The sequence below is a fragment of the Pyrgilauda ruficollis genome, unplaced genomic scaffold, assembly GCF_017590135.1.
Source record: "Pyrgilauda ruficollis isolate IOZ18807 unplaced genomic scaffold, ASM1759013v1 scaffold64, whole genome shotgun sequence".
NCBI lineage: Eukaryota > Metazoa > Chordata > Aves > Passeriformes > Passeridae > Pyrgilauda > Pyrgilauda ruficollis.
In genome coordinates this window covers 1,127,966-1,150,024 of record NW_024528155.1, presented here as the reverse complement: position 1 = coordinate 1,150,024, position 22,059 = coordinate 1,127,966, and the positions used below count along the sequence as shown (strand labels likewise).

At 42.1% G+C, this 22,059-nt stretch overlaps 1 protein-coding gene across 2 annotated transcripts in view; it reads right to left on the bottom strand.

The window, feature by feature from the left end:
* Positions 1 to 16,074, bottom strand: part of LOC121362576 (synuclein alpha interacting protein) — an 88,046-nt gene extending 71,972 nt beyond the window's left edge. For both annotated transcript variants that reach the window (XM_041484188.1, XM_041484189.1), the window contains exon 1: positions 15,865 to 16,074. The gene's annotated coding sequence lies outside the window, so the exon portion shown is untranslated. The remainder of the gene's footprint in view (positions 1 to 15,864) is intronic.
* Positions 16,075 to 22,059: the final 5,985 nt, after the last annotated feature.

Below are 22,059 nucleotides of genomic sequence, written 5' to 3'. Positions count from 1 at the left end.
AACCAGGACTGAATATAATAAGCAATTCTACAGAGTATTCCACTCTGCCTAATCTACCACAGAACCTAAAATTCAGATTTACACTGAGGAAGAAGGCAGGAATTGCTCTTAATGTAAAAGATTCACCCAACCACCTGAAATCCAGAGCTGCTGCATCAGCCAGCCTCCAAAAATGAACTTAAGTGAACTTGTAACATATACGTACTTTTCAATTCAGATATATAAAAAGCTCCCTTTGAGTCTAGAAAAGAGCAAGCACTGATTACCCTTCCACTTTCACCAGTGAATGATGTAGATGTTCTATAAGCAGCTGTGCTGATTCCAAATCATCACCACTTCCATCAACAGGACAGGGAACCTTAAAGTATGCCACAGGGTTTGAGTGAGGGATGCAAAACAATTATTACTATCTCTTTTTTTAATGTACACTAGATTTAGTTTACGAAGCACAAAAGATAATTACTTCCTTTGCTCTGCAGAATTACAGTGACGTAAATATCAGCACTGGAGATTTTCTCACTTTCTCAGTTTCATGGAAGCCATCTCCCTCAAAGCAGTTTATTTATTATGTTGCCATTCTGCAAGCCCATGTCTAGAAAAATTGTAACTGTAAATATTTTTAAAATATTGTGCAAGTGCTGTAATTTTTCAAGCATCTTGATTGGTTTAAACCACTCCATTTATGGGGAATAAGGAAAGAATATTTATTTCTGTTGGTCCTGGTGAAATTTGTATTTTCTACGTTGCAGTTGGAGGACTAAAATACACTTGGGGAACATTTTATTACCCTATACCTGTAATTAAAACATTGGTTTTGCTTTCTTCCCCATCACAACCATGAGCCTTAACATGTTTTAAAATATTAATAAAATAAAAAAAGCCTTTTTTTTTATTTTTTTTTAAATTTGAATTCCAAACTGTTCCCAGAGCCAATATTACAGCAATGAATTGATAGTGCAATATTTTCTTATGGAGGTTCTGGTAAGATTGAATTTATGATTTACACTGTACTACCCTATAATCAGCACAACCTCTGAAACTGCAAGATCTCAGCAACATGTAAAAAGCAGTTCTGTCAGGGTCTATGAAAGGGCTTTTTCCTTTGCTTTTGAATGGTGAAAACCATAAAGGATATCATATCAATGAGTGGACTAAACCAAAACAAAAGCAACTGAACCAAAGGGAAAAAACTACATATCCTATCAAGCCATGAATAATGTTAAATTAGACCAAAAGCAGAATCTGGAACAACCAGTAATAAAACAGAACATACACAACACTGGGAAACCTGCCATTGATATATTTTGTAGCACCGAATGTACAGAGGCTCAAGTATAAATTGTGCAGTTAGTAACTAGTTCATTGTACTTCCTCTGAGCTTTAAAAATATTTTCTTAAGCAGAACTAGCCAAAGAGTCTTCAAATACATTTGTTTTGAGTACTGGTAATTCAACGCTAACACCAAACCCAGGTTAAAATAATACATTCATATACAGATCTGGAGATTATGTATGACATAATTTTCCATGGAAAATTAAGATTGAGCAGAACATCAGGAATTCAACAAATCTGTTCTTCAGTCACATTAGAAGTGAAATCTGACCAGAAAAGCTTTCTTTACAAACTAATCTTAAAAGACATTCATCTTTTTTCTCTACTTCCTGCAAAATTTCAGGAAAAAACCCCCACTGCTATTCCAAAGTGTGACTCCCTGGAGAAAATGTACATATAATGTTTGCAATTAGTAGGAAAAGTTCACTGCAAATTAAATTTATTACTTTACTAGTGAAAATTCAGCAGCTGAACTAACAAAATCAGGTTGAGTGTTGATTCTTTTTAATAACTGCCTCTTATATCACTAAATTCTATAGCAGAAATAAATTTTATTTCATGTTACCTCTCTGTTCTGCCAATGCCAATGCAGGAAGTTCATAAATGTGAATCCTCAGGAGGCTTACATGCATCACTGAGAACAGTAAAATGAATGGTTACACATCTGCAGTCTGAACTTTGAGATGAATACAAGCAAATAGTGAATGCGCATTTTTCAAATGATTGTGCCCATTATTTTCCACTGACTCATGACTGTTGGCAGAAATGAATAATACATTTTAATATGTAGAGGTTCAGCAATCACAAGTACAGAGAGTATGTATGTATATATCCATCCTCTCTGCACACATAATATTAAAGCTATAGGTTTGCATCTGTTTTTTATACATCAAATAATTTATAATGCAGAACTGTAAAATATATATAGAACACTGCATCAATCATATGAAAGTACAAGCATTTCTGTAAATCCTTCATTAAACCTAGATTGGAGACTGAACCAAAGACTTACATGGATCACGTCATGGTCACTTGGAACACTGAGAGACATAAAATACTGTGTTATTTCATGTCAAGATTATTTGCAGCTCTCTTTATTATTTCAAAGAATATTAGTGACAAATACAGTGCATTCCATAATAAAGCCAGTGCTTATGCCCTTAAATTCAGGAGGCAACTGCTAAACAAGGACTGGGAAATCAGCTGAACTGAGTCCTGAGGTATTTTACACAACCAGCACACTGCTAATGTACACACAGAAAACACAGATGTGTAACCAACTTTCAGTAACTTCGTCAAATAAGAAGGAATTAACTATGTGAATATTGATAATGTCTTGCTCTGCATCTCTACATTCCCTATCAGGCTTTGTGGCATACCATATGCCACTTCTCAAGACATCAACCGCTACATGTCCTCCATGGAAATAGACAGAAAAAACCAAAATTCAACCAGTACATCCTAAGTGGTGGCTGCAAGCGTAAAGCATATGTGTCACCTAGAACCACTTCAAAGCAGCACAATACCTTACTAATGTAAATAAACAGCATAGAAAAAAATATGTGTGTACACTACCCTCATACTTACTTGAGCAAGACTTTGGAGATATGCATTAGAGGAGAATTAAGCAGAACATTTAAGAAATTAATGGTTCGATATGGTTCCAAATCAACTCAAGAAGAAACTGATACATAAAAATATGCATGATATTTTGATTTAACAACTTTTTACTCCAGGTACAATTTAAAAAATACTGTGCTGTCAAAGCACTCACAACTTCTAGTCTTTTGGCAAAGGCAATGAATATCGAACATCTGCAGAGCTGTTGTGAGTTCATGAACTACAGAAATAAAAAATATGCCGTCTTTTGGTAGCCTAGTTCTTATGTAAAAATCCAAAAATAATACACCCTAGTAACCACATCCACAAGGAACCAGATACTTGGCCCCAAAGTAGGAGAGAGCAACATAGGCCTTATGGCAACTGCCACTGCTAATGTAGGCTCCAGCACTCATGTTAGGATGAAATCAAGCATAGCAGAGCTCAGCCTTTCCAAATCATGCCTTGGTTTAGGGGGAGGTGGAGGATTCTGTGTCAACATCTTTAATAAAGCAGATGTGACTCACTGCACTCTTGTTTCAAACCATAAACTGAGGTTTCTCTTCTTCCTATGAATTAGTGGCAGCAGCACTGGGGGCAGTAGCACTAGGGCAGCAATCCTTCATAAGCTTTTGCTCAGTACAATAATTTTAATTAAATTATATTATTTGATACTTAAGTTTTGTTACACGAATCCTGACTTTAGTTTCTCTTCCTAGTACTCTGCATCCTTATTCACCTTATCTTCTTCAGGTACTGATCATAGAAAAATATGGAACCAATTTAATCAGTGTATCATCCCCATAAATCTTCCTAAGCTGCATTTTCTTTTTGCTGAAGAATACATTTAATTTATAAGTGTTGTTTCAATAAAACCAAGCAATTGAAAATATCTTTGTTTAGCATACTTTTAATGTTGAAAGCATCTGTTAGATCATGTTAGGGTTTGAGATTTTTTAATCATTATTATTTTTACACAGATTAATAAAAGGAATTTTTCAAACACTTTCTTCCATCTTTCTTTTTCCCATTTAAATTACTCACCTAAATTCAATAACAGTCCAGTAGAATTTCAACACCTTGTAGCCCCATAGTAGCCTGCTCAATTATTTCTAGAAATATCCTGGAAAAGAATTAATGCCAAAGAGTGCTCTTAAGTTTGCAACATTCAAAAGCTGTACTTGAAGTTAGAAATTTAGAACTTGCCTTATTTACATTTTCCTGCCAAAATCCTACATTCAGTCCCATGATGATTTTCTACTTCATGTGAGCTTTAAAGTCAAGGGAAAACTCCTACGTAAGTAGATTCCCTGCTTCAAGGGTCAGAATATGCCAAGTGTATCCAACATTTGTGTGAAGCCTATGCACTGTCCTGCTCTCTTGTGGGAGGCCTGTTTTCTCTGCAACCACTTTCCTGTGGTTCCTGTCTTTCAACTACACCCTTTTTTATTCTCTCCTTTTATATTTTTGGACTGTCAATTCCACTGCCCCATCCTTTGTGCCCTGAAACTGACTAGGACATCTAAGAGCTACACTCTAGCAAATTCTGAAACTCCAAATTCCAAAGCTGAATTTTTCATTGACACAAGGTGAATTCCACTAACAGTCAGGACGGAGGGGCAGCAGTGGGTAACCAGCACTATACTTCAATTTGGGATGTGAGTCAGCCTTATGCAGGGCACCTCACACAGAGCATATGTCTGTGCACATGGTGCCCTCAGACCAAAAGAACCAAACCTCAAACTCAAAAAACCAAACCCCGAACTCAAAAAACTCAGAACTCATGCTCCTTGTCACTCAGACCAATCCACTTTCATTTGAGGCTACTTGATGAATAAAATAAATTTGAGAAATACTATATGTATTTTTAATACTTTTAATATAGTTACTCTTAAAGCAAAAAACATTGAAAATAAAAAAATATATTTTATCATTTCTACTGCAAACATTAACTTTCCTCTGACTTAAAAATTACACTTGACCACTAACATCTATGCAAATATTTTCATTTTGATAAAATTAAAAATAAGACAGTAGAGAAACTGCACAGTTTTTCATACTTTATTCCACAAACACAGACTATGATGTTGTTTGCAAAACTTCTTAAAAATTAAACAGTGCAAACTACTGTAAATTTAAGCACTGTCAAAAAAGAACCTTTTATTTCCATTATAGTTTGGTGGAAACTGAAATATTCAGTGAAAAACAGCTAAATTATTCCTGAGAGACATCTATTCCCCTGAAACCAGAATGCTGTCTTCTCAAACTGTCATTATTTGCTCATTTGAGAAACAGACTGCAACTGCAGATCTGCAGCTATACAATGCTATTCTATGTAGAACACTGCTATCCAATATTATTTGTTTAAAATGTTATGGGCAGCAGATACAACCAGCACTAGTGTTCAGCTGTGCAGCTATTAGCGCTGTAATAAACTGTGGGACGAGGTGGCAGAAATACCAATTAGAAGTAGTACTATTATTTTGAGCTGAAATTTTGTAGTGTCTTCAGAGATTCCTAAAACCCTTCATTAAAAAGAAATGTAACTATGTTAAAGAAATGAACCTCACTACCTCAATATGTGAAAACCCACAATGTTACAAAATTTACGCATGAGCACATTTCTTTGCTTGTACTGATTTTGATGCAGGGACTAACTGAAGGATCCCACTTCAATGCTTTGCAAAAGGTGATCTGTCTTACACAGACCACATCCAAACTACTCAGAAGTATCAGGTGCGCATTTTAATTTCCTGTGTTCCCCCATCCAGCATTTAACTAGTCTAAATTTATTTAAAATTTTAGACTGACGAAGCCCTACAGCAAGCGGAAGATATCCTTACAGCTTTTTTCATGGATGCTCATCAGTAATGTCCAAGTGTTTCACTAACACTCTTCAACTCAGTCACAGTCTTACTACAGGATAAGAAAGCATTACTATTCCCATCCAGAGGCTGGAAACAAAGGGGCTTACAGGAAGCCACAGAAAACCACAGCAGAAGGGCCAGAACGAGAAGCACGGGAGCACACAGGTGTTCCTGTGTATCCATCCACATCTCCAGCCTGTACTGATCACTGCCAGAAGTGGGAGGTGCCTCTCACTGCAGTTCACTTACCCCATATACCTGACACCAAAAGGCTCAATGAAGACAACCTAAATAAGAAAGCACACATCTTTCCTGGCTACAGCCATGCCATGATTTGGGCTGTTCTCAGCAGCAGGCAAGGCTACCATCACAGAGCCACAGACACAGGATGTTTCCTATAGCCTTGAGCGCGTTAATTACAACAATGTTTCCTCTTTTCACAGGGTTCCACAGAACCACAAAACAGCTGAGGATGGAAAGGAGCTCTAGAGATCATCCAGTCCAACCCCTTGCCCATGCCTCAGCTGAAGCCTGTTGCCCAGGTCTGCATCCATGTGGCTTTCCAGTATCTCCAAGGATGGAGAGAGATGAGAAACCTGTGCCAGTTCTTGGCCACCGTGATAAACTGTTTCCTCAGCAAGGCTGATGATGACATCAAGCTGACAGTGCAGTTGACACTCCTGAAGGGTGGGATGCCATCCAAAGGGACCTGGACAGGCTCAAAAGGAGGGCACATGGGCTCGAGATGAGGTTCAACAAGATCAAGTGCAAGGTGCTGCACCCGGATTGGGGCAATTCCCAGTATCAATCCAGGCTGGAGAATGAAGGGGTTGAAAGCAGCCCCAAGGAGAACGACTGGGGGGTGCTGGTGGGTGAGAGGCTGGACATGACCTGGCCATGGGCACTCACAGCCCAGAAAGCCAAACGTGTCCTGGGCTGTACCAAAAGCAGCGTGGGCAGCAGGGCCAGGGAGGGGATTCTGTCCCTCTGCTCTGCTCTGCTGACACCCCACTGCAGTGTCCAGCTCTGGGGTCCCAGCACAGGAAGGACAAGGACCTTCTGTATCAAGCCCAGAAGGGGGCCAACTAAGATGATAAAAGAGTTAGAACATGTCTCCTGAGAGAATTGGAATTGTTCAGCTTGAAGAAGGCTCTGAGGAAACCTCCTCATTGTGCTCTTTGGTACCTGAAGAAGGCCTACAACAAAGTTGGAGAGGCTTTTTATACCATGACTTGTATGTATAAAACCAGAGGCAACAGTTTCAAACTAAAAAAGAGCCAGTTTAGTTTGGGTATTAGGAACAAATCCTAATTTGTGGGACTGGGGAGGCACTGGAACAGGTTACCCAGAGAAGTGGTGGATGTCCCTCTCTCTGTCCCGCACTCTGAACCTCACAGTTTGAAGGTGCTGGAGCTGTTCAACATAAAGTATTAATCCTTTTCATAACAAAAATATTAGGCACTGTTTGATTGCCACATTACAAAAAGATGTTGCTACTATTAATTTGCAGTTCTCCACTATATTTTCTTCTCATAAGTTAAAAGAATTAGATAATTTATTCAAGACCACTGGCAGAAACCAGGCTTAGCTTGCATTCTTGTGCAGCATCCAGTGAACTAAGGCTGTTCCTTTTCCTCAGAAAGGTGTCAAGGACAGAAGTAAGAAACACATCTTTTAAAGAATTGTTTGATGTAAGATAAGAGAATATTTTATTTATTTCAATTTAACCATTTATCTAGAAACAGAATATTTTCTTGGCAGACAAGTAAGCTGTAGCATTCCACCAGGCTGAAAAGCTCAGTTTCACCTTACTCCTCTACAGCATATCTCATGTCACAGTAACAAATGAGAGTCTATTTTGTATTCCTCTTTGTCTGACAGTACAGATTTTATGTGAAACATTTTTTTGGCATGAAAAAAAAACCATTGCACTAACTAATCCTTTTATGTTCTAATTTTTAAGCCATGTTTTCTCCCTTGTCTTTGTTAAATAGCATGGAAAGAATTAGACACTTGACAGATGTTTTCAGACTATATCCTTAGACACAGAACGGGGTTTTTTTGTTGTTGGTTGGTTGGTTGATTGTTGTTTAATGCAGAAAGAAAATCAATTTCTGCATAAAAAATTTACTAAAATCTGATGTGCAACTATACCTGTTGTCAAACTTCACTCATTAAGAGCACCTTAATAAGAAGGTACACTGACTTCATTTTCAAGCAGATGGAGTAACTTAACAATTAATGTGAAAAACCAAAAATAACCCTTACTACATAAACTAAAAAAAAAAAAAAAATCCCCAACCAACAATAAAATCCCCACAAACCAAACCAAGAAATTCTTAGCAGTGCAAGGATTTTCTTGAAATGCTGAAAAACAATACACATTCCTTTCCTTAAAAATAATTCCAAATCCTTTTAACAGAGTTGGATTGTATTTTATATATTATAATGACCTTAGTGCTATTGCTGATATTTCTTATCATTTATATAATTTCACTTTTTTTCCCTTCATAATTGTGCTCTAGATACAATGTTTTGATACTGAACATTTTAATATGCTCACTTTCTAACACTGCTCCTTTAAACCGGTCTCTCATCTGGGTTTTAACACTTGCAAAAATGTATGGCCTGGGATGGTTCTTTAAGGCTGAACTTTAACAATCAAATTTGGAACAGGAACTATAAAATTAATTTTTGGCGTGGAATTTGCCAGAAGTCTCTCTGACACTCTACTGCCCTTTCTACAATTCCTTAGAGAGGGGAATTAAGTAGTGAGACAGTCAGTTAAACTCCATAGAAAAGCAGACTACCTCAGTAGAAAGAATAAGGGATATGCAGCCAGATGCAGGGGGCATGAAGCGGGCATGAGTTTATGTCAGCATGTGTAGGCGCATCCACAACAGCACGAATCTAGAAAGACAGTCAAAAATAGCAGTGGAGACAGATGAAAGCAGACTTCAGCATGGTTTAATAGTCTGTCCAGAAGGCTTGGAAAGCCCTCTCTTAAGTCTAGGCTGGCATGTCTTCACATCACATACAGATCAAAGCAATTACAAAGCTGTCTGCATGTCCTGCAATCACACTACTCAATCGCAGTGCAGACACATCCAGAAATAGTGCTACTGTAGATGTGTTCATCTAAAAACTGCATTTGCAGAAAGAAAAGCCTGGAAGCATACTGTAAAGCATATGGGACCTGATGAGGAACATATGCTGGAGAGAGTGTCCATTTTGCTAAATTCCATTAGCTGGAATTGTGGAGGACTTCCCTTATACTCCTGTACCATGTGTTGGTTGGCCTCTCCTGTGGGGATTCACAGAGTCGGGCCAGATTAACCTGAACCTTCAAGGACTGCAATTCACCCAGCTTTACCATCTGCCAAAGAGACACCATACACTCTACAGGCAGCTGAGAGAAACCTTGTGACATATAAACAACACTCATTCCTCTTCATTCCAACACAGTGCCAACACTGCGTTCTGACCTCCTAACCCAAGCAGGCACATTAGCTATCTACTGATTCAAGGACAGTCATTTCAGAAGGACATCAAGACACCAGTGCCTTTCTTTATCTTTTAGTGCTGCTAACAAGGGGAGAACTTACTGTGATACAGAAACCCAGAGCTGAAAAACTCCTTCAAATTCAGGACCTCCTCTCCTCCAACAGCGGTTTGCTGCATGGCAGTAACATTACTCTACTGGCTACAAAAAACAAACCACGACAGACACTACATCTTCTCAAGGATGGCTTACTATCTTTTGTCCAGCAAGTGACCAAAGGGATCCACGCATGTTCTTAAACTGACTGCACAGGCAAATTATTCACTCTGAGGAGATTTTGTGTGCATTTTGCTAAATCACAACCAGAAGTTAAGAAGGAATGCAGTTATTCAGCATATTTTACTGCCTTATCAGGAGAGTATAAAGACACACCAATGTTAACTCAGACAATTAAAGACCTGGGAGGAACTGGATCACAGCAGCAGGGATTACATACAGGCCAATTTACCATGGGAAGAAGCAAGGTAGTAAAATACATAAAATTTTGGGTGCAGGGATAAACATTCTGTGCTGCTGCCTGTCTCTGTGGAAACCCTGAGCACATGCACAGTTGTGCTCCAACTGTGTCTGTGTCTGGACCTGAGCATCTCAGCACTCAAACACAGCAAAACCTCCAGTCACCCAGCAGCGCTATTCCAGCAGATTCCACTAAACTGGGAGAAGCTGCTGACTCCATTGAAGAGGTCCCCTGCAGACACCTTGACAAATTATAAGTCTGGGCAATCACCATCCATATGAAACACTACAAGGGCAAGAGCCATGTTCTGCACCTGGGACAGGGCACTCCTGGCTGTAAGGACAGACAGAGAAGCTGGAGAAGGAATGAAAGGTCCCATGGAATAGGATCTGGTGGTTCGGATCAAGAGCAAGTTGACTATGAGTTAACAGTATGCCCTAGCAATCAAAAGGCCCAAGCGTATCCTGAGGTGCATCAAGCACATGGAAGAATTCCTCTGCCTTATAAATGTGAATTTGGTAACTACACAAGTACTACCCTCAGTTCTTATCAACAAAAGAACAACACCCCATATCTTGGGTGCATCAGGGACAGCATCACCAGACCAGCAAGGGAGGGGATTGTCCCACTCTGCTCTGCACTGGGGCAGCCTCACCTCCAGTGCTGGGGGCACTTTTGGGTGCCACAACACAAAAAAGACATTGAGCTGTCAGAGAGTGTCCAAAGGAGGGTAACAAGGATGGTGAAGGGCCTTGGGGTGAAGCCGTGTGAGGAGTGGCTGAGGTCCCTTGGTCTGCTCAGCCTGGAGAAGAGGAGACTGAGGGGAGACCTCACTGCAGCTACAACTTCTTATGAGGGGAAGAGGAGGGGCAGGCACTGATCTCTGCTCTGTGGTGACAGTGACAGGACACAAGGGAGTGGCCTGAAGTTGTGTTAGGGGAAGTTTAGACTGGAGATTAGGAAAAAGTTCTTCACACAGACAGTAAAGGTTCTTTATCCAGGGAAGTGGTCACAGCACCAAGCCTGTCAGAGTTTCAATGTTAATGAGAAGCAAATAATTAATGATGTAAGTGTAACTCACTTTCCTGGTGATTCCATTTTGTAACTCAAGGTAAGTTTTTGGCCATGTCCTAGCAACAACTCAAATATTGTGCTTTATTCAGAGCTCAGCAAATGAGTTTGCAAAATGGTAATATCCTAGATACTAAGATAATTCAGACACATAACTGAAGACTCTTTCCATGTAACAAGAGGAGAAGTGAGTACACTTAGAACAGTAGAATGTGGGTCAGGGAATATGACACCGTTTATTTATCTTACTAGCACCCTTCTGCTTCTGTGTGCGGTATATTTCCGAGATATATTTTGCTTCATTTTGTTTGGCCCTTTTTTTTGTTTGCTTTTAAAAGCATCTTGGAGACAGCTTCTACAAATATTCAAATAAGCGTCTCAACAGGCTGACAACTTCAATATTTAAAATCTTGAGCCCATTCAAAAACAGCTCGTGGGATCTTCATAAATTTACTACTGTGACTCAACTGGAACTGACAGCATAGCATACAAAAAGCAGAATATTTACATCCAAATTTTAGTTAAAGAGAACATGAGGAATGTACATGCACATATAAGCAGTTAAAGGTACCTCCTAATTCTCTAAGAAAAAGAGGCCAGTCAGTATGGCAAGATCCTGCAAAAGAACTACATGGATGAATAACCTGCAGAGAAGCACAGCCCCAAATCACAACCACATGCATGCCCCTGTCATGCACATCACAGATTCACAGAATGGCAGGGATTGGAAGGGACCTCTGGAGATCATTGAATCCAATCCCCCTGATAAAGCAGGCTCACCCAGAGCAGACTGCACAGGATCATGTCCAGGCTGGTCCAGGAAGGAGACTTCACAACCTCTCTGGGCAGCCTGTTCCAAGAAAGCTATGCAGCACAGCCTGATTTTTAGTCACAGATGTAAACAAGTTGGTTAAAATGGGGGGGGAGGGGGGTTGAAGGGAAGTGCTAAGTTCCTGATTAGAATTTCATTTTAAATGGAAAGCTCCAGATTGATGCAGTAACAATAAAACAGAAGGGGGGAGAAGGGTGAAGATTTATATATAAGAAGAGGTCATGTAGTACACGGTATTGAGTTTAAAAGATAAGTAAGACAATGCTTTTTTATCTGGTATAAACAAAAATAATGCCAGCAGTTTGACTACAAACAAGAACTGAGGAGGAAATTGAACCAAAAAGGAAATGATTACAGCAAACCTCACAAACCCAATGCTATGCTTTAACCAGAAAAAATACACTTTCAAGCACTACTTTGTAATCCTTTATGAAGTGCAAATCAGCAATATTAATATTCAAAATAAGCTGTTGTAAACACTCCTTAACACACAAGAAAACATACCGAATGAAGGATTTCCCTGATTGCCAAACTGTGGCGGCTGAATTGTACTTTTCTTTGATAACTCGAAGACCTTCAGACCTCTGAATCACTGGGTGTAGAAGATGAAATCACCGTTCCACCTTGGACAGGTAAACAGCACACAATATTTCTACCACAAAAATTAATTAGTTATTTTCCCCCCTCAGTTCAGAACTCTCTTAGGGACTTAAATCAATAAATTATCTGATGCATATGTTCTACCTTCTTGTTTCCAATGGTTCCAATGTGCATATAAATCTATCATAGAACCACATTTGCATTTAAAGAGAAATTCCCTTGTGTTTACTATGCACCTGCTTCATGTAAGCCTATCTTTTCTACCTCCTTTGAGAAACAACAGATCTGCCAGAAAAAGAGGGAGCTCAGACACTGTGTTACTCCAAGTCCTCTTGCCAATTATCTAAGCGCCATTTCCTTCAGTTTAGTTTAGTTATGGTCCTATTCAGACATGAGCTGAAAAGAATTACTATTTGCTTTTCCAAAATCCAATGTTTCTCAACTTTTTCTAACATATTTTTCATTTTGACAGTGATCATATAGTAATATATTTTCAACTGTAAAAAACCACTGTATTTGCTAAGTAACACACAGTAAAGCACTGGCAAATAGATTACTTACAGACTTGCACATGAAAAATATAAACTTTTTACTTGGCATTAATTTTAATTTTAATTATTGTCCTGCATAAGGAAGGATGAGAATATTCTCCTCTTGACATCTACGTGAAAAGAGATGGTTTATTCTAGTAAAATTGAAATAACAAAATAATTGTTCCCTGCCTCCTTAGTCATGATTCATGGGCTGCCTCTAGAGCTTCACACACACAATCACAGACAGACAAGCGTTCAGATAAAGCTCTGCTACACACCTCATCTAGTCAGCTGAAACGTTTAAACACCAGATGAGGGAGATAACTTGCTGCATCCCACAAAGGCCGCTGAACTACTGTTGCTGCGCTCACGAGGTGCAGCATCACCACTTCAAGACACCAAACTATGTCACAAGGACCATCATCTCTGCACCACTGCCAAGGGGACTTTTGTGCTGCTGTCTGTGACAGATGAGCCACCCCACGGGGCTGCCTCTGGCTGTCTGCTCCCCCTTTCTTGCTGGCATATCCAGCACGCAGAGGCAGCGCTACTTGTGTGTCTCCATTTCAGAGGACAGAAGCTACAGCAGCTGCAGCGGGGCTGTCATGCTTTCCCCTTCCTGCTTGTAATCAGACAAGTGTCCAAGGACAGAGCTGCTTGGAATTAGGCAAAGGTCTGAGACATCCTGGAAGAGGACTGCGAGAAAGAGAGCTGTGCCAATGCAGGTGGTATTCCACCTCAGGTGTGTGTGGGACTTCTTGCACCTATGGAGTCCACATGGGAAAAGATTTCAGCTGCGAGGAAAAATGGACAGTTGGGAAGCAGAGAGACACTTAATAGTTTTTCAAGCTCTGTTGATGCCCAGTCAAGAAACATTTACAGAATACCTAATATTTGGGATTGTGGTTTTGCAATTATGAAAAAAATGACTTATTGCTAATTCACAGTACTCTGTTAAGGGACTGAATCTTCAAGGGTACCTTCAGTCACCTTGTCCAAGCAGTCTAATTTTACATGCAGCTCATTGTAAACTTGGAAGCTGGCCCCAAAGAACACATGACATACTTACTTTCCATGTTGCTGTTATTAGAGAAAAAGATATCAAGACAAGCAGTATCTAGCTAATGTAAGCTACTATCTTGTACAGAACTTCCTTACCTGAAACACTGCTCAGCTCCTTATTCCAAAATTACACTTAAAACCATTCTGAGTAGCCTGCACTGGACTGCTTGCTCAAAAAAAGGAGATTTTTTTTAACCAGTCTCTTTGAATTTGGAGGTAACTCTACACTGGGCCAGCACTCTGATGTAGTTTCATTTTATTCACTTTTTCAACAAGCTGCAAGTCACACACGTGCTTTCTGCAGTGCCCTGAATCAATGACACAGACCACAAATCACAAACACCTGAAAAATAAGTGAACTGTCAATTTAAGACAGTGTAAGTGACTGCATTAAGCAGAAGGGCCAGCCTGCACAAGTCAGTTTTATACCACATACCCTTTAGAAAGGGAGCCTTTTCACTACAGGCCTTTCCACAAATGGGCTATAGTGATGAGGCAAGTGTCTCTTTGACTACTGAACAGGTCAAATTCTAATTGTTTCATTCAGGTGAAAAGTGTTTCTCACTGTGTTTGAACTACCTCTTGAGCAATCCCCCAAGCTTGCCCTTGCAACCAGTTTTTCAGCTTACCTGCTAAATCTTCAAAATATGTCTCCAGTATTCCACAAGGCATATGTGCAGGCTTAGCAGCTATGAAGACTGAAGTGGTTTACCAAGTTCACCAACCATGAGCTCACACATGAGCAAGTTGCAGAGGATTTTAGGGTGAAGAAACTCATGTTTATGGGTGGTAGTAAGGCAAGAGGTCATGCTTTTTATGGCTTGCTGGAAGCACATGCAGTGCACATAACTCCTAAATTCAGTAAGGGCAAGGACACCATTAAAAGTCTGCTACAGCAAGCTACACAAGGCTAAATGCACACACATCATTCCATATAATTTCTGGCTACAGGATCAGTGCTATTTGCACAAAATATAAAATTATTTTGATTTACAAGTGGTATGATTGTATATCTTTCTTCAGCGATTTAAATAACACAGAAGGGTCCAACAGTCAAGCGATTTGCTTCAGTATTATTTTTTTTTAACATTTTTTCAGCTACCTTTTGCTGTTGGAATGCTGAGGTACAAAACGAGGCTAAGATGCTAAGATTTTCTATGGAAAACACAGGCACCAGCAGTTTTTTGATGGGTTTTGAGGTGAGGGGACTGTTTGAGGACCGGTTGTGACTGATTGATATCCCTGTAAGAGATGTGGCTTTAAGCCAATCATCTTTATATATCCAGTACCATCGGAATCTGATCCTCGAGCTTTTCTTTATATAAATCACATCTGCTCACATAAAGCACGCATTGATGGGGGTATGAAAAAGGTTTGATCCCCACTGCCGCAAAAACACGATTTTGGACTGACCCAAGTATAATAAGCCTTGGAGCATGTTTCTACCAGGCAACTTGGCATTTGTTTCCCCACCGTTACAAACATGCAACTCCTACTTGATTTTCTTCCCGCTTTCGGCTTGCCCGGCGGGACAGGAGGGTGCGGAGGGCTGGGTGCCCGCCCGGACGCCCGGCTCCGAGCAGAGCAGCGGCAGAGCAGCGGCGGGGGCGAGTGTCAGCGCCTTACGCCGCGCTACAGGCACTTCGCGCGGCTGACATCACGATGTGCTCAGCCCCAGCGAAAGCCCCCGCGCTCAGCCCTGATTTCATGCGGAAAGCACTTCCCCGGGGCGGGCTGGCGAGGGCCGGGGCTCGCCCCCCGCCGCCGCTCGCTCCCGCCAGCCGCCCGCGTCTCCCGCCGCCCGGCAGCGCCGCTCCGCTGCCCCCGGGGCCGCCTCGCCGGGGGAAGCGCCTCCAGCGCCCCGGGCTCGGCTCCGCGCTCCCTCTCCCACCGCCCGGGGGGCAGGCTGTCGGCGGCAACAAAGCCCCCGTCCGCTCCGCTCTGCTCACCTCACCCCTGCGCTCCGCTCGGCCGCGGCCGCTCCACGGCAGCCGGGGTGATGGAGACGGGGGAAGGACCCAGGTGCCGCCTCTCGGCTGCCGCCCCCCGCCACTCCCCGCCGCTGCAGGCAGCGCTCCGGCAGCGGCCCGGCCCCCGCCGCCCCGCCCTCCGCCCCTGCCCTGCCACCGGGCAGCGGCCGGCAGGAGCGGGAGGAGGAGGAGGAGGAGAGGGAGAGGGGAGAGGGAAGGAGGGAAGGAGGGAGCGAGGCACGGAGGGAGGGGAGGGGAGGGGGCGGCTCCGCCCGGCCCTGCTGCGTCACAATGCGGGGGGCGCTGCCACGTGACCGGCGGCGCGGGCGGGACCCCGCGCTGGGGCGGGAGCGGCGGGACGGGCCGGGCCCGACGGGACGGGCCGGGCCCACGGCCGCCGCGCTGCCCCGGAGCTGCCGCCCCGCCGCCACCGCCCCCGCCCCGCGGGTCCTGAATCGCCGGGAGCGATTGCCCGCGGCGTCTGAAAACGCTGCTCCGGCGTGAGCAGGGCGAATCGCGTGGCACGCCGCTGCGCTAAAAATAATGGAAATGCAGAGCTCGAGCCTGAAAATGCCGAGTTCAATCCACTCGCATCTGTTTAAAATAAAACTCCGTCGGCAGGAGCGGGAGGAGGAGGAGGAGGAGAGGGAGAGGGGAGAGGGAAGGAGGGAAGGAGGGAGCGAGGCACGGAGGGAGGGGAGGGGAGGGGGCGGCTCCGCCCGGCCCTGCTGCGTCACAATGCGGGGGGCGCTGCCACGTGACCGGCGGCGCGGGCGGGACCCCGCGCTGGGGCGGGAGCGGCGGGACGGGCCGGGCCCGACGGGACGGGCCGGGCCCACGGCCGCCGCGCTGCCCCGGAGCTGCCGCCCCGCCGCCACCGCCCCCGCCCCGCGGGTCCTGAATCGCCGGGAGCGATTGCCCGCGGCGTCTGAAAACGCTGCTCCGGCGTGAGCAGGGCGAATCGCGTGGCACGCCGCTGCGCTAAAAATAATGGAAATGCAGAGCTCGAGCCTGAAAATGCCGAGTTCAATCCACTCGCATCTGTTTAAAATAAAACTCCGTCGGTTTGGGGTAGATTTTTTTTTTTTTTTTTTTTAATCTACTATAAAACCTGGAAAGGCTCTCTGCATCACTCTCGTTCACAGGTTCACGAGGACAGAGGCGGTGGCATCCGCATGTACGCATTCCCATCCCGCGGGTCCCACCTGCCTTGGCAAGAAACCAGCGTTTTCTCAGACAGTGCTTCTGAGAAAAGGTGCTTCTTCACCCTGCCTCTGCCGGTGCTCGATGAGCCGGGCAGAACCCCTCCGGCTGTCCCTCGGGCACTGCAGGGGTGCAGGAAGAATGGATCCCCCAAACAGGTTAGCCCGAGTAGCGCCCTGCCAGCCAGGCATCTGATGGCAGCGCGAGGACAGCAGAAAAGTGAACCCTTTGGCTGGGTTTTCCTCTTTGTGATTCAGCCTGTTTTGTTTCCCCCTTACTTTTCATAGGCACATTTTCCATCCTGTGTCTTAAAGTGTATCCCTTGATATACCTTTCCACTGCTTTTGTGTGCTTTTACCTTTCCAACACAGAACATCTTAAATTTCATTTGCTTGCATGAGTGAGGAGTGCAGAAGCCCGAGAGATGCATGTAGGAAATTTAAGTGAATTTATGCTAGTTTGGCATTGTGGAAAAACTGCTACCCACAGAGCACACTCAGCACTACCACAAGCATGCCCACATCAGTCAGCACGTAGCACTGCTCTGGATGAGTGTCTCTGGAAATGGAGAAAATGCTCTAGTCTCCAGCGAAGTAGGTCTCTGTTCTTCGTGTAGGGATTTCTAGTGAAAGTGCCTAAACTCCCCTACTCCCCCCATTTTAATTTTGCTTAGTCCTGAGACAAAGTCATCAGGCAGTAACCACCTTGAGAAGCTTGTCATCTGTACCCAGCGACTTGGACATGAACAGAAATACAGTCCTCCTTGATACATTACTTGAGCTATCTAGGAGCTGCAGCATCATGCATTTTCAGCTTATTTAACATAGTTGCCCAGAAGTGGAAAGCTGTTATATTTCTTTCTTTTTAAATTAGATTTTCAAGCTGTGTAGAAAACAAACTGGAATGTGAATTACAGTGATGGATTCTAGCGTTTATGGGCAAAGACAACTATGTGGTGCAACAGTATCTTAACCACCAGTGCATACTGAATGTGGAGAAAGGAGTGCTTTGGACAGGTCTTCTGCTTTTATGTAATTCACCTTTAGGAAAGGGACATTTGGATACTGCACATTTCACACTTGTACTTATATGGAGATCAGTAACCATTTGGGGTATTTGCAATGCACTTGATTAGGTGGTTTTATCCAGGAATGTTGGTCAGCTGTGTGTGATTAAACGGTTTGAAAGGAATGCAGGTCAGCTCCAGAATACAATGTCATATAGGAATATGACCTGCCTGGCAAACAGTGCTGATGAAAAAACAAAACAAAAAAAAATTAATTTAGAGTCTATGAATACCATTCATATGCAAATACAATTTGCAAGATAAAAGCTTGCCAGTGTCTTTGTATGTGTTATATATTAGTGTCGCAATTATTACTGATAACCCTGTTTGTGTATGGACTTCTGAAATCATTACTGAAAATACTGTTTAAATAAGAAGTACTGATTAGGCTGTATGACTGTAAAAAACCCTTAAATTATGATACACAACTTCAGTTCTTGTAAGAACTTCAGGATGGATTTTTACTGCAGTTATATGGCCCCATCATTATTTTTTGTCTAAAATAAAATCACAGAATGTTATCTCTCTTCTTGTGTGTGCAGATACAAACATTTGCTGAGATAGTAAAAAGCTTGTCATTGATAATCCTATTCCCAATGGAGTAAAGTGATTAAAAAATATGTTGCCTGTTGTTCTTCTAGTGTGTCTCTGCAGCATCACTTAGTGGCTTGTTGAACCTCGGTATTCCTATGTGGTGAAGCCAAGGCCAGTATTTGTGTCAGCTGCAGAGTATGGCTGGATGCACATGAGAACAGACTGATCTGTGGCCCACAGATCAAGGGCCCATGGCAGTCAGCAGCAATCACAGCATCCATCAGTGGTCATATACATTGACTGTAATAAACAAGACAAAACCCTCCATTACTTTTGAAATTCTTCTAATAGATGAGTTTGAGAGAGATGTAAAGGTGTGGTGCTTGGTGACACTGATCATGAAGACATGACCACATTGTACTTAAGGCACAAAGCCCTTGGAGCCATTTCCTGCAGGAGATTTTTCTATGCCTGTGCAGGACCAGTGGTAGTATCTCTATATTTGTTCCTGGGTATGTGCAGCAGTCTTGTGAAGCAAAAGGTAGGCAGGAACAGAAAGGAGGCAGCAGAAGCCTGGAAGAGATGAGCCCAGCAACATAGAGTACGTTGCCATTTTTTCCAGAGCATTAAGGCTGGGAATCAGTGTTGTACAGGTAACTCTAACAGTTGGTAACCTTAGGGACTTTATGTAATTAATACATGCAGGCAGCCTTTGAACTTCCATGTGGTGACCTAGGACTGCTGATATATAATATCTCCACCAAGGAACATCACCAACAGTATCACATTAGCAAAACCTAGCAATTACAATCTGAAAGTATCTCCTGAAATAACAAAGAACAAGCTTTTGTTCGGTCAAATGATGAACCATGATGACTCACAGTCATTCAAGGCAGTCATCAGGCCACTTAGATGTTCTCTTAAAAAAAACCCTAAAAATATTAAAAACACATTTAGCTTTGAGTATCAGTAAAAGCAGCTACCATTTTTGGAGCATAACAGAATTTATGTACTGATTTCAAAGGAGTGAGTCCAAACCAGGTGAATTGTTCCTGGCTTCACCTTTCAGATGCTGAGACAGAGATCAAGTCAACCTTGTATCTAACTCTCGAAAAGCGTCATTCCTAATTTTTCCCACCTTCAGTCTACCCTACCATAAATATATAAAATATTTTGCTCAATTTGGAAAAAAACATTTTAATCCTTAGAAGCACAAAACAATATAGCAAATAATGGTATAGGCACACTTCTCTTAGGCTGAGAAAATGATGACAATGTTTCATAGACTGCTAGAAGTAAAGACTTACTGTTTCACCTCGATTATGACAAACACATACATACATATGCTGACGAGTAAGTTGACCATCTGGGATTCATGGAACTGCTACATCTGAAGGAAAATTGAGACTATATGGCAAGACTGCAATATAACAATTGTTTTTCTGCTGTGTTTTTGCATTGTTTTCAGTGCTTGTAATGCCTGAACCTGATCTGTTAGCCCACAGTGGGCCAATCTCACATCAGCAGAATTTATAAAGCAAGAGTTTGCCTTGAAAAGAATGCAGATCGGTTCCTCATCCATAGGAAGAGAGAGGCTTACAAAACCATAAATAAATAGTTCAAAACCATCTTTCAGCACATATAGCTTTGTTTCTGGGATTGGGCAGAAGGTATTTTCTGCAATCTTAAGAGGCCATTTAGTTGGCAGCATTGTGGGTGGAGAGGAGACTCAAGCCTGGGCTTTATTAAATGCTTATTTATTTGATCTGTTGTGCTGGATAAATCACACAGAGAATTTCACAATGTGACATCCAAGGTCCTGCTCGCACATTTGGCACAGCTGTGCAGAAGAACTGAACATAGTATGTATGGTTGGAAAGCTAGTACATGGCATTACTGCATCAAAAGGTCAGGGACAATTATCATAATCAGCTACTACGATTTCTGGCATAAAGCCCCTCAATTCCTGGTTGAACTAGAGAATGTTTTTCAGAAAGTGATCTAATCTTGATTACTATACTCCTAACAACATTGTGGTAATAGATCATTAGCTTCACTGTTAAATTATGTATGCTTTGTCCATCTTCTCATTCAGCTTGTTTGAGTTTTGAGATTCTGACTTTGCCCAATATAAATAAGAAGCTGTCCATTCTCATAGGTTTTCTTACCATCTATTTACAGTATGTTTTCAAGCCCCCTTCCAAAAGTTTTGTGGACAGATTATAAAGGATTTCTTAAAACTTCCCTGATATTTTGACAGTAATACAAGCCCACAACTTTGAATTTGTGAATATTTGACATCACAGATTTTCATTCTGAAAATTAATTTTGACAAATTTTTCTAAGTGTGATCCTCACAACAAATTACAGATAATAATAAAATTTCTCTTTTTTTTTTTTTTTCCTCAAATTATTCCTCTGCTTTATGTACCAAGACCACCTTTGAATATGGCCACAATGGCAAGCTGCCACAAGGCAAAGCCGAATTTGAAGCAATGGATAACATGTCTGCTCCATAACTGCCCTGGTGTAGCTCCTTCTCTCTCCCATGCTGAAGCCAGATCACTTGCTAGGGGAATGCTCCTGTTTAAGGGGTGGGTGAATTTGCACTCTTCCAAGGATGAGAGCATGCACAGAAGCAGATCCCACAAAGCAGCTGAACCCGACCGTTTTTTGCATTATCTTACAGTATTAGAGCTTTGTGGGATTACTTGGCTACTGTTTTATACTGGGAATACGTGGGGTTGGCTGTACAGAATTACACTCCAGTTTTCTCCCATGCTGTATATATGACATGCTTTTTCTGATGTGACCTCATTAGGCAAGAAAAACAAGGAAAAAGAGTTGTTTTTCAATGTGATTAGAATATAAAGATGTTATATGGTGCCAATCCAGAGATAAGATAAAAAGTCAAAAGCCTTGGAGTTTAGGTTCAATGTCAATTTACACATATCCTTTTCAATTCATTAGGGGTATGAATGAGTCATTAGAGGAAATCCTGACTGGGGAACACATTAACTTGGATTAAGACCAAATATTATGTTTCACTTGAGCCTCAAGCAAAATCTGTACCGCCATAAACTTATTGTAAGAGCCAGAAGTGAATTCCGGTCACAGCAACCCTGTGAATTAATGAAAAACTTTGTAGCTTTAACCAGTACACCACTACTGATTTGACTGTTTTGAAGATACCCCAATTAATAACATTATTTTGAGAAAGTTTAAATCTGTGCTTACTGTCAATCCCTTGGCAGAAGACTCTATTTCCTGAATTAGATCAAAGCAAGACATTTCAAACAGTCTTTAAGTAATTGCTAAAATAATGATTAAAAGTACACTCTAGAGAAAACACTCTGTAAACCAGCTGACTG